Here is a 13,295-nt window from a genome sequence, read left to right as displayed (position 1 = left end):
CTGATTTTAACAGCCTCAGAATTGCCTGTTCCTGTCTTTCCAAAGACCTTAACTTCTTTTTTGGTGCTGTGAAATACTCAGTTTCCAAAGGATTAGCTTTTCATAAGTTAGTAAGGGTTGTTTTCTGTTGCTTTCAATTGAAGATTCTCAACTAATTCAGCATACCATCCCATTTAAAGTTTTCTAATATTCTGATACTGGTATTTATGGGGATAATAATGGTAGTAGGGCATTTAAATTGCTTATTCGATAAATACTGTTTTGAGGATTGTTTTCCTCTCAAAATCATCGAGGTAAAGTACTTTAGCAATTAACTCTAGATCAATAGTGGTTAAATTCTGCATTGAAACATAATAATTATGAAAACTACCCAGGGTTTTAACTTTGGGGTATGGAAATACTTTTGAATTTAAATGGCTTCTCAACAATTTACATTGTTCCTCAGTCTCTTTGTACATTGTCCTTGAAGAATAAGATTAAAACTAGAGGGAATGTTTTCCATTCCCTGAAAATGAAAATTGATGGTAGAAAAGGGAAGGACATTCATGGTAGCCTACACAGCACAATACAAATAATACTTAATTAATGTTTTTGAAAATACTTTTTATTGCTCAAGAAAAATATTCACTTGTTTATATATTATTTGTCATAATAAGGGGGAGAAAAACCATCTCAAATTTCAACAAGAAAAATGTAAACTTTAAGGTTATAGAAAAAAAACCCAAAACAGTCTATTTTAGTTCATAATACACATAGCATTGAGTTTAATAATTTTAAATATATAGCACATCTCTTGTTATTTTGGTAATACTTCTAAAATACATACAACTTTGACACAAATATATAAGATATCTAAGTACTGTAAAGTACCTGAAAATGGCTTAACTAGAAATCAAGTACTTTTCCAAATACTTCCTTTCCAAGTTCCAAGTTCATTTCCAAACATCTCATTTCTAAGTTCATTTCTTTTCTATGCCTGTAAAATTCATCATCCAAGACTGCAAGCCAGAATCACATCTGTCTTGCAGCCTTGGCTTATGAATTTTACAATGATAGAAGACATACTCCTGTCAAGAACAAAATCTATATACAAACAAAGTCTATATATATTTTCTAAACAAGGAGATACTTTAAAAAATTTATTTCCATAGATTATTGGAGAATAAGTGGTGTTTGGTTACATGAGTCAATTCTTTAGAGGTGATTTGTGAGATTTTGGTGCACCATCACCTGAACAGTATACACTGCCCCCAGTTTGTGACCTTTTATCCCTCACCTTCTTCCTACCCTTTCCCTTTGAGTCCCCCAAGTCCATTGTTTCATTCTTGTGCCTTTGCATCCTCATAGCCTAGCTCCCACTTATGAGTGAGAACACACATTGTTTGGTTTTCCATTCCTGAGTTACTTCACTTAAAATAATAGACTCCAGGCTCCTCCAGGTTGCTGAAGATGTCATTAATTCATTATGAAGAGATAATTTTAAGGGCTCAAGATAAGTAATAATGTACAAACAATTATAAAATTTTAGACATTTTGCTATGTAAAACTATAAATTACTTAGGTTTAAAAATAAATGTAAAAATTTTCACTAAGGAAGACCAAAATGAAACAATATTTTAATGTAATTATATTGAAATTTATCATTTCTATTACTTCCATTTTATCTTGTATCTACTCTAAAATTATATATGTGTGTATGTCTAATCACCCAGCAGATTCTTCTTGCTTGCTGCACAGATAAAAAGCCAATTCTCTGAGACAATGGTATTGCAGTAGAGAAAGAGTTTATTAATTGCTGGGCCAGCCAAGCGGAAGGACTGGAGTTATTATTACTTAAATTAGTCTCCCCCAAAATTCAGAGGCTAGGATTTTTCAAGGATAATTTGGTGGGCACTAGGGAATGGGGAACGCTGATTGATTGGGTTGAGGATGAAATTATAGGAGGTCAAAGCTACTTCTTGCACTGAGTCAGTTCCTAGGTGGGACCACATGATCAGTTGAGCCAGTTTGTTGGTATGAGTTACTTATCTGGATGGTTCCACCTCATCCATCAGAATGCAAAGTCTAAAAACCACCTTGAACGCCAATTGTAGATTTTACACTAATGTTATCTATAGAAAAAATTGGAAAGGGTATGAATCTTGTAACCTCTGGCTATGTAACTCCTGATCATAATTCTAATCCTGTGGCTAATTTGTTAGTTTTACAAATGTGGTTTTGGTCACCAAGCAAAAAGAGGATAGTTTTGGGAAGGGGCTGTTATCACCTTTGCTTGAAGGTTAAACTATAAAATAAATTCTTCCTATAGTTACCTTGGCCTGCACCAAGGAATGAACAAGGGCAACTTGAAGGCTAGAAGCAAGATGGAGCCAGTTAGGTCACATTTTTTTCACTGTCATTGTTTTTCTCTGTCAGATTTTTCTCACTGCCATAATTTTTGTAAAGGCTGTTTCAATTATATGCATGTATATACATATGTATATGTATACAATTGTGTTCAATGTAAAATTTAAATACATACATTTTAAAGGTTTTTTTCCCCTTTAAAGTTGATGAAAAATGTCTTACACTTACAGTCAGAAAATCTGGTGATGAATCCTACTACCCTTCTAGTAACTGACTAATAAATGCCATATTGAAAATGTCCCTTAGTTTCCCTGAGATTCAGTTTTTTATCAATTAAATGTGTTATTGATTAAATTTTGCCTACCTGTATCAGTTAAATAGGGTAAGTGATACTGTACTAACAAATTACCTCCAAGTTTCAGTGGCTTTAAAAGAACATCCTCGCTCTCTCTTTTTTTTTTTTTTTTTTTTTTTTTTGCTCACCTAAGCAACGTGTCAATGTTGTAGACATACTCCATCCCTGCGTCTATGGCTCCATTGCCTTCCATCTCATCATCATCATGGAACAAAGCTTGTAGGGGCATTACATCTGGAATCAGATCTGCTTCTAAAAGAAAACCAGGCATTACCGAATGAGAGGCAGCTGTCTGGTGGGCGGGGGTGGCGGGGCGCAGAGAAATCCAGAGGAGAAGTAGATGGGCTTGTCAATGTGGTATGGTCAGAGGAGCTCAAAGATGAAAAGTCAATCTCTTCTTTCTTAAGAATCACATATGACTTGTGGCCTTGGCTTTGGATTTTACAGGGATAGAAGAAATACTTCTGTCAAGAAAGTCAGCCACTTCCTTCTGGGCTCTTCTAATGTCTTTTGCTTCCTGAGCTCAAGACCTTTTCTCTTTTAATTCCATGGCAGATTCCACAGGATTCTAACTTGCCTGTTCTCTAAGTCCCTGAACAGTAATGATGGGACCTAAAGTTGGTTTTGAGGCTGCTTTTACTTCAGACTTGGGGCAGACAACTTTTTTCCCTTAGGTTTCAATGTTGAGGGTTTGTTATGAACAAGCTTCCACCATCCTGGTTATCCAAATTCCTGAGCACCTGAACAGAAGTATATGGGACGTCTCACACTGAGGCAACCTGCTACTGTGCTCCACCAGTTTGAAGTCTTTTTATTTTTCCCTAGTAAAAAAAGTCCAATGTTTCCCAATAAAAGTACAGATATCTTTGTTCTACCTGAAATAACCTTGATGTCCACGTCCTTCCAGAGACAAATTGTACATTGCCAACATGATGACTTTGCTGCCATGTCAACCTCAGCCTTTTATACTGTTCCTTGCCATCTGCTGAGCAATCAGAAAGAGTAAATCTAAAAAAAATTATCACCCTTAACATAACTGAACTGTCCCCTCAGCTGTCTTGTTTTTATCCATTTTTGGAACTTGTCACAGAAGCAGGACAGCTGCTTCTCCATCCACAACACATCTTCTTCATCGCTGTTAGGGGATCCCTGCTCTAGTCATGACATAAATCTACTGATGTCTGATCCTCCAATTTGACAATCAGGGGAGTTTCTCTCTCCACTTCACTTTCATCCAGCCCTTCTGAGGTAGATGTTATTGTGGCTCCATCACTGTGTTGACTGATCGAACTGCTCAGGTGGATATAACTATCTCTTCCTTCCTTCTCACAGGTTTAGCAGCACTTTTCAGTCACAATCCTAAGCTCTGGACCATAAACTTAACAGGACTTTTACCAGGATCACACAGACAGAAACTCATCAGGAGACTGTACACCCATACTTCTTTATTCAGACATAAGGAACTTTGAAAGCAGTAATTTACAATATATGATCCACTGTCCTTTATTTGATCAAGTTTAAAAAGATAGTGACTAAAAAAAGATTAAGATACCACTAAGCTATTCTCCATCAACAGGCATAGACACACACACACACACAATGTCATCTCTCCCATTGATATTTCACATTCATTTCAAGTTAAGTTTTTTGAAATCCTTTGCCAATAACGTCTTCTGTCTTTCTGCTTCAAGTTGCACAGTTAAAATAATCTGTTCTCCCCAAAGACGAATGTTTACTTTTTTTCTAATTTTGTCTCTCAGTGTCTCTGATAGCTCCATCATGAAGCCTCTGCTGGTCCTGCCATTGCTCCAGATGCATGCTGGCCACCGCGGCTGCTGTCAGCATCACCACCGAGAGGCCCAGCAGTGCCTTCAAACTCTTCGACATCCCTGTGCCAGCTTCCAAGGCCTCTTTCTCCCACCTCTCAGGGCTGGTCAGTAGTATTTAATTTAGTTCAACAAACATCTATTGACTGTCTATTATAGGTAAGGCATCAAAAGATTTACTAACTAGTGGAGGAGATATACAAACAAAAACGATCTATATTATAAGTCAGAGTAGAATAAGTGGTAGAAATAAGTGCAATAAAAGAAATATCTGAGGAAAGAGAAGGAATAATATTCTGACTTGGGGACCAGATAATGTTTCACAGAACTCTAATATAAGCTGGGCCTAGAACAATGAGTAGGGTTTCAAAAGCAGGAGGAGGGGAGGTATATGCAAGGTGGGGCAGAGGAAAAAATATTTCAGATTAGAGTCAAAATATGAGAAAAATCATAGTGATAAGAAAATATATGGCCTATTTGGGCAATGTCAAGCAGTCTGGCATGACAGAAACATTTTGTCTGCGTGTGTGTTTGTGTGTGTGTGTGTGTGTGAGTGACTAGACCATGAAGAGCCCTGAATGCCATGCTGAAGTGTTTAGATTTTATCCCTTAAAATAGATGCCCTAAAAGGTTGCCCAGCTAGGGAATGATATGTGTAAACTTTTACTTTAAGAATATATATAGCTCTTGAAAGTGAGTGAAGAGTGATTGATAGACTGAAAGAGTGACAGTTAGATCTTGTGGAACAAATTCAAGCTAGCAGATCCAGAAATAAGAATGTGAGAAAGAAAACAGGAAGGCAGAGAGAATGGAGAGGGACTGATACAGAATATTGTGAGAGTGAACTCAACTGGACTTGACAACTGCCTACATATGGATAGCAAAGGAGAGGTGGGAGTTTTTTACTTGGGTGATATTCACATTTTCTCAGCATTTACTCCCCTCCCACTAAGGGGTCATGCAATGACTCCACCAAATTCAGGCAATGTCCCTGGTCTCTTCTTTAGTTTTTCCTTCCTAAATTCATTCATATTGTTGGGCATACAGATTTTGCCTCACTGCCCATGCTTTGGGCATTGATGTACATATAGGGTCTATAATCATAGAAGCAACCTTATGAAAGAACCGTGTCCCAGTGATCTTTTAATACTGATCAGTAGGAGTAGTACTTTCCCTACCACTGGATGCAGACTTGAGCAAGCTCCATAACTCTTCCGTTCATCCTCAAGTAAGAGAAAGAGTTATAACACTTTAAATGACTTGTCTCAATTAGGTAAAAAGAATGTGTAGTCAAATAACAAAACTTAGAACATCATTTAAAGTATAAAACCATTCTCCCACCACCCCTTCCCAAGCTGGGGTCTGCTCTGCAATGGGTGCTGGAAGCTCAACTCCTAGCATTTCTTCTCTTCCTTCAATTTGTTAGTCTAATGGGAAGAGAGGAGAGAGAAGGGAGATGGAAAAGTTATCTTTGTTCTCATTTTAACATGACTTTACTCCCTTGGAGCCTGACTGATGATAAAAGCTAATTCTTTAGTGGGCACTTTGGTGGAGTCATTGGAAACCCCTGTGTATCATCTCATCTATAGTTCCCTTGAGTTCCTTGATACAGATAAAAGTTTCCCTATTTCCTCTGGTCACTTACTTCCTCTGTAGCTCTTAGCAATTATTTGGTAATTGCTTGAACTCTTGTCTGCTGAGGCCTCAGCACAGGCAGTCCGTATAGGGGAGGCTCTAATACAACTCACATGCTGGCTGACTCTCATCTGGTCCATGGGAAGCATAAACACATTCTTGACTCAGACAATAAATCAGCAGATAATAAATTAGTAGATAATAAATAAGCAGCAACATGCTCCTAAAGCTGCTGGCCAGACCATCCCAATCCCTAGATTTTCTGTGTATGAGTCAAGCAATAGGCTGCTATGTCTCCATAATACATAAGACTCATCAAACTCTAGGCAATCCCTATAAACTCCCTCTCACCAGTTTGCGATGAGGCACAAACAGCTGTCAACTTTCTTTTGTTCTTCAAGAGGTAGGGCTTGAGGATGGAAGAAGTAATCCACAAAGACATTTTTTTTCCATGCAAAGATAGTTTCTACTTTTGCTCTCATGACTATTTTTAAACTTCAAAAAGGCTGAGACATTTGAGAGAATCATGGGATCAGTCATTAACCAAATTCATTAAAATTTTTATATGGTTTAGCACCCCGTTTCCAATGCAGAATTTTTAATATTTTGATATTTCAGTTGAAACTTCCAAATTTAACATTGGTGTCAATCATTGCCCATTTGATTCCCAAGCCCACCTTCTTCTTGGAGGTTGTTCTACTGTATTCAGGTTTCTGTTGATCCAAAACCTCCAGCCACTTTACTTTCAAATCCAGCTTATATGGGATCCTGGTGTCAACATCTATGCCAGAGATGCGAATCATTTTCCTGGCTGGAGGGGAGATGGGGAAGTGATGGGAATAGAGAAATGTGTTGTAACTTCAGCACTGTTAACATTGTGAGTCAGATGATTCTTCATTGTGGGAGTCTGTCCTGTACATTGTAGGTTATTCACAGCATCAGTGGCCTCCATCCATTGGATGCCAGTAGAAACCCCATTTCCTGGTTGTGAAAACAAAACAAAACAAAAAAGTCTCTAGAAATTGCCAAATGTCCTTTGGGGGCAAAATCACACACAGTTGAGAACCAGTGAATAGAGTAAGAGAAACAGTTTAAGTTTTGCTGTTTATGGTGAAAGTAATGATTTTGGTTGTGTATGTTAGGAGAGGAGCTAGCAATATACTTATCTGGGGTGATTCAACAGTTGTGGTCTTGCATGGATAAGCTAAGTCAAAGCTTGACTTGTGGTGTGGGAGTCATTTGTACATAGCTGATATATGTACACCAGTGTGGGATAAGTAGTGAAAAGGACTGAGGAGAAATGAGTGGAAGACCTTTGTTCAAGGAGTGGACAGGTTGTAATTAGAGATTACAGTTGACTTAGTAAGGTGTGGTGGGTCAATTATAAAGCAAGAGAATGTTTCAGAAAGGTGTAGTAAGGAAAGAATGTTAACAACTGTTGAGAGGTGAAGGAATACTTCTTTCTGTTTGACTCATTCAGGCCAGACTCCAAGTAGGGCACTTAGATGGGCCGGCCAGTCTTTATTTTTTATTGGAATTGCAGAAGGCCCAGTATTGAGTCTGATTTGCCAAGTGTCTAAATAATTTTAAGAAAACTCATCATCTTACACAGTAACAACATGAAAATTCTCATATACCAAGAAATTCTTTCTTTAACAATAAAGCTCCTAGACTTTCATGATGACATTTTTTCAGAACAGATTCTGTGAAGTCTGTTGTGTAATAGCACCATCTGATATATCATTTCCTAGGGTGGAATTGTTGACTGAGACTAATTTGTCTGTTCACAAGTAGGAATCAGAAGACACTGCAATATCTTAGACTTTGTCAAGTAACAGAAAACCTGAAGTGGAACAACATACCAAGGATGATAATGGTTAATAAGCTAAGCACAAAGACTAGAAGGAGCTAGAGAAAACAGGTTATGAACATTTTACATCAGTAGTTCTCAAACATTTCGTTTTCAGGACCCCTTTATACTCCTTTTTTTTTTTTCTTTTGAGACGGAGTCTCGCTCTGTCACTCAGGCTGGAGTGCAGTGGTGCAATCTTGGCTCACTGCAAGCTCCGCCTCCCGGGTTCACACCATTCTCCTGCCTCAGCCTCCCGAGTAGCTGGGACTACAGGCGCCTGCCACCATGCCCAGCTAATTTTTTTTGTATTTTTAGTAGAGACGGGATTTCACCGTATTAGCCAGGATGGTCTCAATTTTCTGACCTTGTGATCTGCCCGCCTCGGCCTCCCAAAGTGCTGGGATTACAGGCGTGAGCCATGGCGCCCAGCCAACCCCTTTATACTCTTAAAAGAGCTTTTGTTTATGTATATGATATGTATCTTTATTATGGTAATTGAAGCTGGGAAAATTGAATATACATGTATGTGTTTATTAATCTAAAAAGAGCAATAAGCCCATACCTGTTAACATAAATAATACATTTTTATTAAAAATAACTATAGTGATAATAAAACAATTAGTGAGTATGAGGGCTTTTTAAAAACATTTTTGAAATTTTCTTTAATATCTGGCTGATAAAAGACAGCTGAATTCTCACATTACCTTCTGCACTCTGTTATGATCTCACACATTATGTAGTCCCTATGAAACTTAATGTACATTTAAGGAAGGGTGAGTAAAAAATACAAATGATGTTTTAGTATTATTTTGAAAGTAGTTTTAACTTCCTAGACCCCTAGACAGGGTCTTGAGAATCCCAAGACCACACTTTGAGAACTGTGGTTTTAGAAGATGGCTGGAAGGTTTTTGGAGGACTAATGTTAGTTTTAGCAAAGGCATCAGATTTTTGAAACAGGGTTTCAAGAAACAAAACTCTTAGGAAAATATTTCCCAATATGCTTGATCTTTAAATAAGCTTGGGTCATGGCAGGAGGCAGCTAAAACTCTTATTTACTGCTAATTTTTAGTAGTTTTTAGTTGGCTTCTAAAATTGGTTATAATTATTATCTATCCACTAATGTAGAGTGAGTAAGTTCTTTTATTTCTGTTTCAATAAAGTTCAGTCCTGGATACGACAAAAGGAGCTTTTCTAGAATGAATATTTGGAATGCAGAATTTACATTAGGTAATATTAGGTAATAAATATAAATGACATTAAAAGAGTTATTAACGTTTCCATTTGCAGTATTAATTTTGGCCAGGTAGATAATACTCAGAACATAAAATCTTTGGTAAGGAGAAAGCCGATGTTCAATAGTTTCTGAAGTATATGATAAAATAGATAGCATGGACCTAGTATTTTCTAGGAGGTCATGGCAACTCAGTCAAGCTCATGTATGATAGAAATATCTAAGTAAATTTAAAGGATTATAAGGCTGTCTATCTATCCATCAATCATCTATCTAGCTATGTATCGGGTATTATAAAACTACTTCAGTCTATGCCTTATTCAACTCTTAGGAGGAAATAATATATTTATTAACAGTATGGGCTGTGAAGCAAGATTGCTTAGACCAAATTTTAAGTTTATATAATCTCTGTGCCTTTTGGTTCAGTTTCTTCATCTGTAAGGCTGGGGTTGTAATTTTGCAGTATTATTTTAATAGTGTAATCAATTTAATGTGGTTCTTATAGTGTTCAAAATATGCAATTAGAGATAAAATTCATAGCACACTTCCTGGAACAGAATAAATATACTTTACCCATTGCTTTTTAAAGCTGTGGTTAAGAATTATGAATTTTATAGATATTAGGTGATGGATTTAGGGTTTAAGAATATATTTAGGGATGTAAAACACTTTCTTAAAGATAGATCTCTAAAAAGAAGAATTTGTACCTTGCATTAAGAAAGTTTCTCCAAAACTCTGGGTTTATAAACAAGTTACTTGATGATAGAGGCATAATGGAACTCGTGAAATAGACTACTATAAAAAGAGCAGTCCAGACGATAGTCTTGGCTTTGAAAATTGTTTTATTTTTAATTAATTTTATAAGAGCTTAGAATTTCTCATTCAAGTCAAGTTGAAGGTGTTTAATGAGTTGAGTACCTGAGCAACATGTAGGATTGCTTCTGGCTATATGTGATGGCCAGCTACCATAATCCCTTGCCTCTTCCCTCCCAGCAACACTGTGAGCTCTGGAATAGCAAGATTTATAATATATAATGAGCTTAGCCCCTTGCACAGGGGTTAACCAAAGCAGGATATTTTTACTTTGATGTTTTAACTGCAAGGGTATTTGACTATGTTGGGTTCCATTGAGATGATGTTTAGTCAACATCAAAGAAAATTAGAACTAACATAAAGTAATTGAAAGTGTACAGAAGCGTTGGTTTATAAATTCTAGATATATAGTAGGCTTTCAATAAATAGTTATTGCTCTATATGTAATACTTTGTAACAAGTCAAACACACAGAAGGGATTATTCAGCAATTGTTGAAGCACATTTTAAAGAATAGGCCATTTTTAATGATTCCTTTAAATCAACAATGATGATCAGATTATTCTGGAAAAATTTATTACCTCTCTAGAATAGGATGGTTATTCCTGAGGCAAAGAGGTAAAGTTGCATGTAAAAAAACTATTGCTTCACAAGCCTTCACTAGATCCACTGTGCTGGTGGCAGTATTTTTCCTCTTTATACTGCTGTTTTCATTATTGCCTTAAATTTTTATTTATAGATAACGTATTTAACTTCTCTCTTATGAATAAAAGAACTGTTGCTAATTTCCTTTCAATTTTGTCTTTTAAAGAAAATTACTCTACTACATATTTATAAATAAAATGGATTATTTTAGTGTTCAACTCACAGGATATATTTCCTGCTTAGTTCATAATTGGTGTTCTCTTGGCACACTGTTATTATTGTCCATTATTGCAGGTAAACAATGTTATGTGCAATTCCAGTTTGCAAATGTAAATACTTTCTCATTCTCTTGGCCCCACAAATATAAATACACTTAATGTCTACACTGTAGTATTAAGATTCAAGATGGAAATTCAGAGGTATAGACAATGATATAAATGATTTAACTAGAGTAAAAGGTGTGATGAGTTAGTATATAATTTTAGAGAAATTATACTTGGTAAACATTAATTAATCACCAAGAAAGTTATAAGGAGATATTTCTGTGGCTTCAGTTTACTTTTTTCCAGAGTTCAAAATTATGACATAAACTGAACACAAATATTCCATTTACTGGGAACTTACAGCTATTTTTCTGATAAAAAAAATAGCTAACAAATTAGGACTAAGCTAGGACATATGTAGAACATTAAAATTATAGCTAGAACATCGCAAATTACTTTATAATGATATGACATTTTAGTGAAACAGCCAGGGTAACACACAACTTTGTAAATCTACATGGTTCTGCTTGGTAGATGGGAGAAGCGCATAATTAATGGACCAGCATGAAGGAACATTTCCTTCACGTCTACAAAATTGCTCTCAAGAAAAGGCAGGATGCATTTAGAGGAGCTCATTGGTCTGAAAATTCTCCTAGAATTCACTGGCTTCATATTTTCTTCTAAACTTGATAAAATAACCTAAAACATTGATTGGTAAAAGAGGTACTGTTCTCTTCTGGTTTTCATGTAGGCAGATCTGGTGAAAAAAAAAAAAAAAAAGAAGATTGTAATATTGAATAATATCTCAAGCTGAAAAAAGATAGTTGGATCCATTTTCTTTTATTGACAATGGTATATAAATCAGTTATTTCACATAGGGTAGAATAAATAATAACAATATTAAATGCTAAATCAGAGCTACCTTGTGGGAGAAACTGTGATACTTAAATTGGAATTGTAGCTCTATATTTACTAACAGTATACCTTTGAATCAGTTACTTAAACTATCTAAGTGTTTCAGTTTTTAATTCCATAAAGTTGGGATAAAATTATTGTGGATATTAGATGATATCACACATATACAACATCTAGAATAATATCTAACTCATAGTAGATGCTCAGTAAATGGTGGATTTTATGAGAAAGATGAATAGACAGAGTATTCCATAAAAATCTTTCCTGGGGTTATAGCAACAGCTCAGTCTCAATCTCTTCTTTCAAATAGCTTATAGTTCATTAAGTGTAGATAGGTATGAAAATAAAAATAAAATACATGAAACTGCAAAACTGGAATGGTGAATTTTACTTGATGATTTAGGGTAAAAGAAAGTTTTCATCTAAATGGTAATGCTTGTGAGAATGATACAATGGACTTTGGGGACTCGGGGGAAAGGCTGGGAGGGGGTGAGGGATGAAAGGCTACACCATGGGTACGGTGTATACTGCTCACGTGATGAGTGCACCAAAATCTCAGAAGTCACTACTAAAGAACTTATTTATGTAACCAAACACCACTTGTTCCCCAAAAACCTATTTAAATAAAAGGAATTAAAAAATAAAAATCCTTGAAGGCAGGAAAATGTAAAAAATGGTAATATTTAAACTGAGTGTTGAAAGATAAGATGCTTATTAAACATACTCTAGAGACAGGAAGGAGAGGATATGATGGTGGAAATCCAGGTAGAAGGAGCAAGTTCTGTCTGAAACTATACATAGTTTAAAATTGCTGCATCGAGGATATGAAAGGGTGGCTTGGTGAAAGGTAAGAATGACAAGTTAGGCAGGGGCCAAATCACGTAGAGTCCTACAGTTTAGTATGAACTTCATCCTGTGGGCACAAGAAAGTCATTGGAGCACTTCAGCTGCAGAAGTGCCATGACTATATTTTATTGGAAAAACAATTATACTAGTTGCAGTATGAAATATATATTAAAGAGGGACAAGAATAAAGGCTGGACTACTAGTCAGAAGTCTAATGTAGCCGTCCAGCTGAGCTGTAATGACTGCCTAAACTAACCTTTTAGAGTATAATGTGTAAGAGAAGAAGCAGATTGTAACATTTGCAGATTTTATTCATCATTTGAAGTATAGTACTGAAGGAAATATAGTACTAAAGATAGTAAAGGAGGACTTTAAGATAACTTTTTAAAATCCCTGTAATTAAACAAGAGAAATGGGAGTTTCAAGAGAGAAATAAGAAAGTTTCATCAAATGTTAAGAAGGTGCCAGGTAGAAGGTGAACTGAAAAAAATTAGTTATGATTTGTAACTAGGTTACACACACACATACCTACACATATATGTTGTATATGGGTAAAGTTCTAGCAGAAT

The 13,295-nt window shown here is 35.9% G+C and overlaps 2 pseudogenes; both read right to left on the bottom strand.

The window, feature by feature from the left end:
- Positions 1-2,825: 2,825 nt before the first annotated feature.
- On the bottom strand, positions 2,826-4,140 carry LOC105550971 (annotated as a pseudogene).
- Positions 4,141-4,329: 189 nt separating this feature from the next.
- LOC105550970 lies at positions 4,330-4,588 on the bottom strand (annotated as a pseudogene).
- Positions 4,589-13,295: the final 8,707 nt, after the last annotated feature.

The sequence above is a fragment of the Mandrillus leucophaeus genome, unplaced genomic scaffold, assembly GCF_000951045.1.
Source record: "Mandrillus leucophaeus isolate KB7577 unplaced genomic scaffold, Mleu.le_1.0 Scaffold50, whole genome shotgun sequence".
Classification (NCBI taxonomy): domain Eukaryota; kingdom Metazoa; phylum Chordata; class Mammalia; order Primates; family Cercopithecidae; genus Mandrillus; species Mandrillus leucophaeus.
The sequence above is the reverse complement of the archived record's forward strand: the minus strand, read 5'-3'. Positions and strand labels throughout refer to the sequence as shown.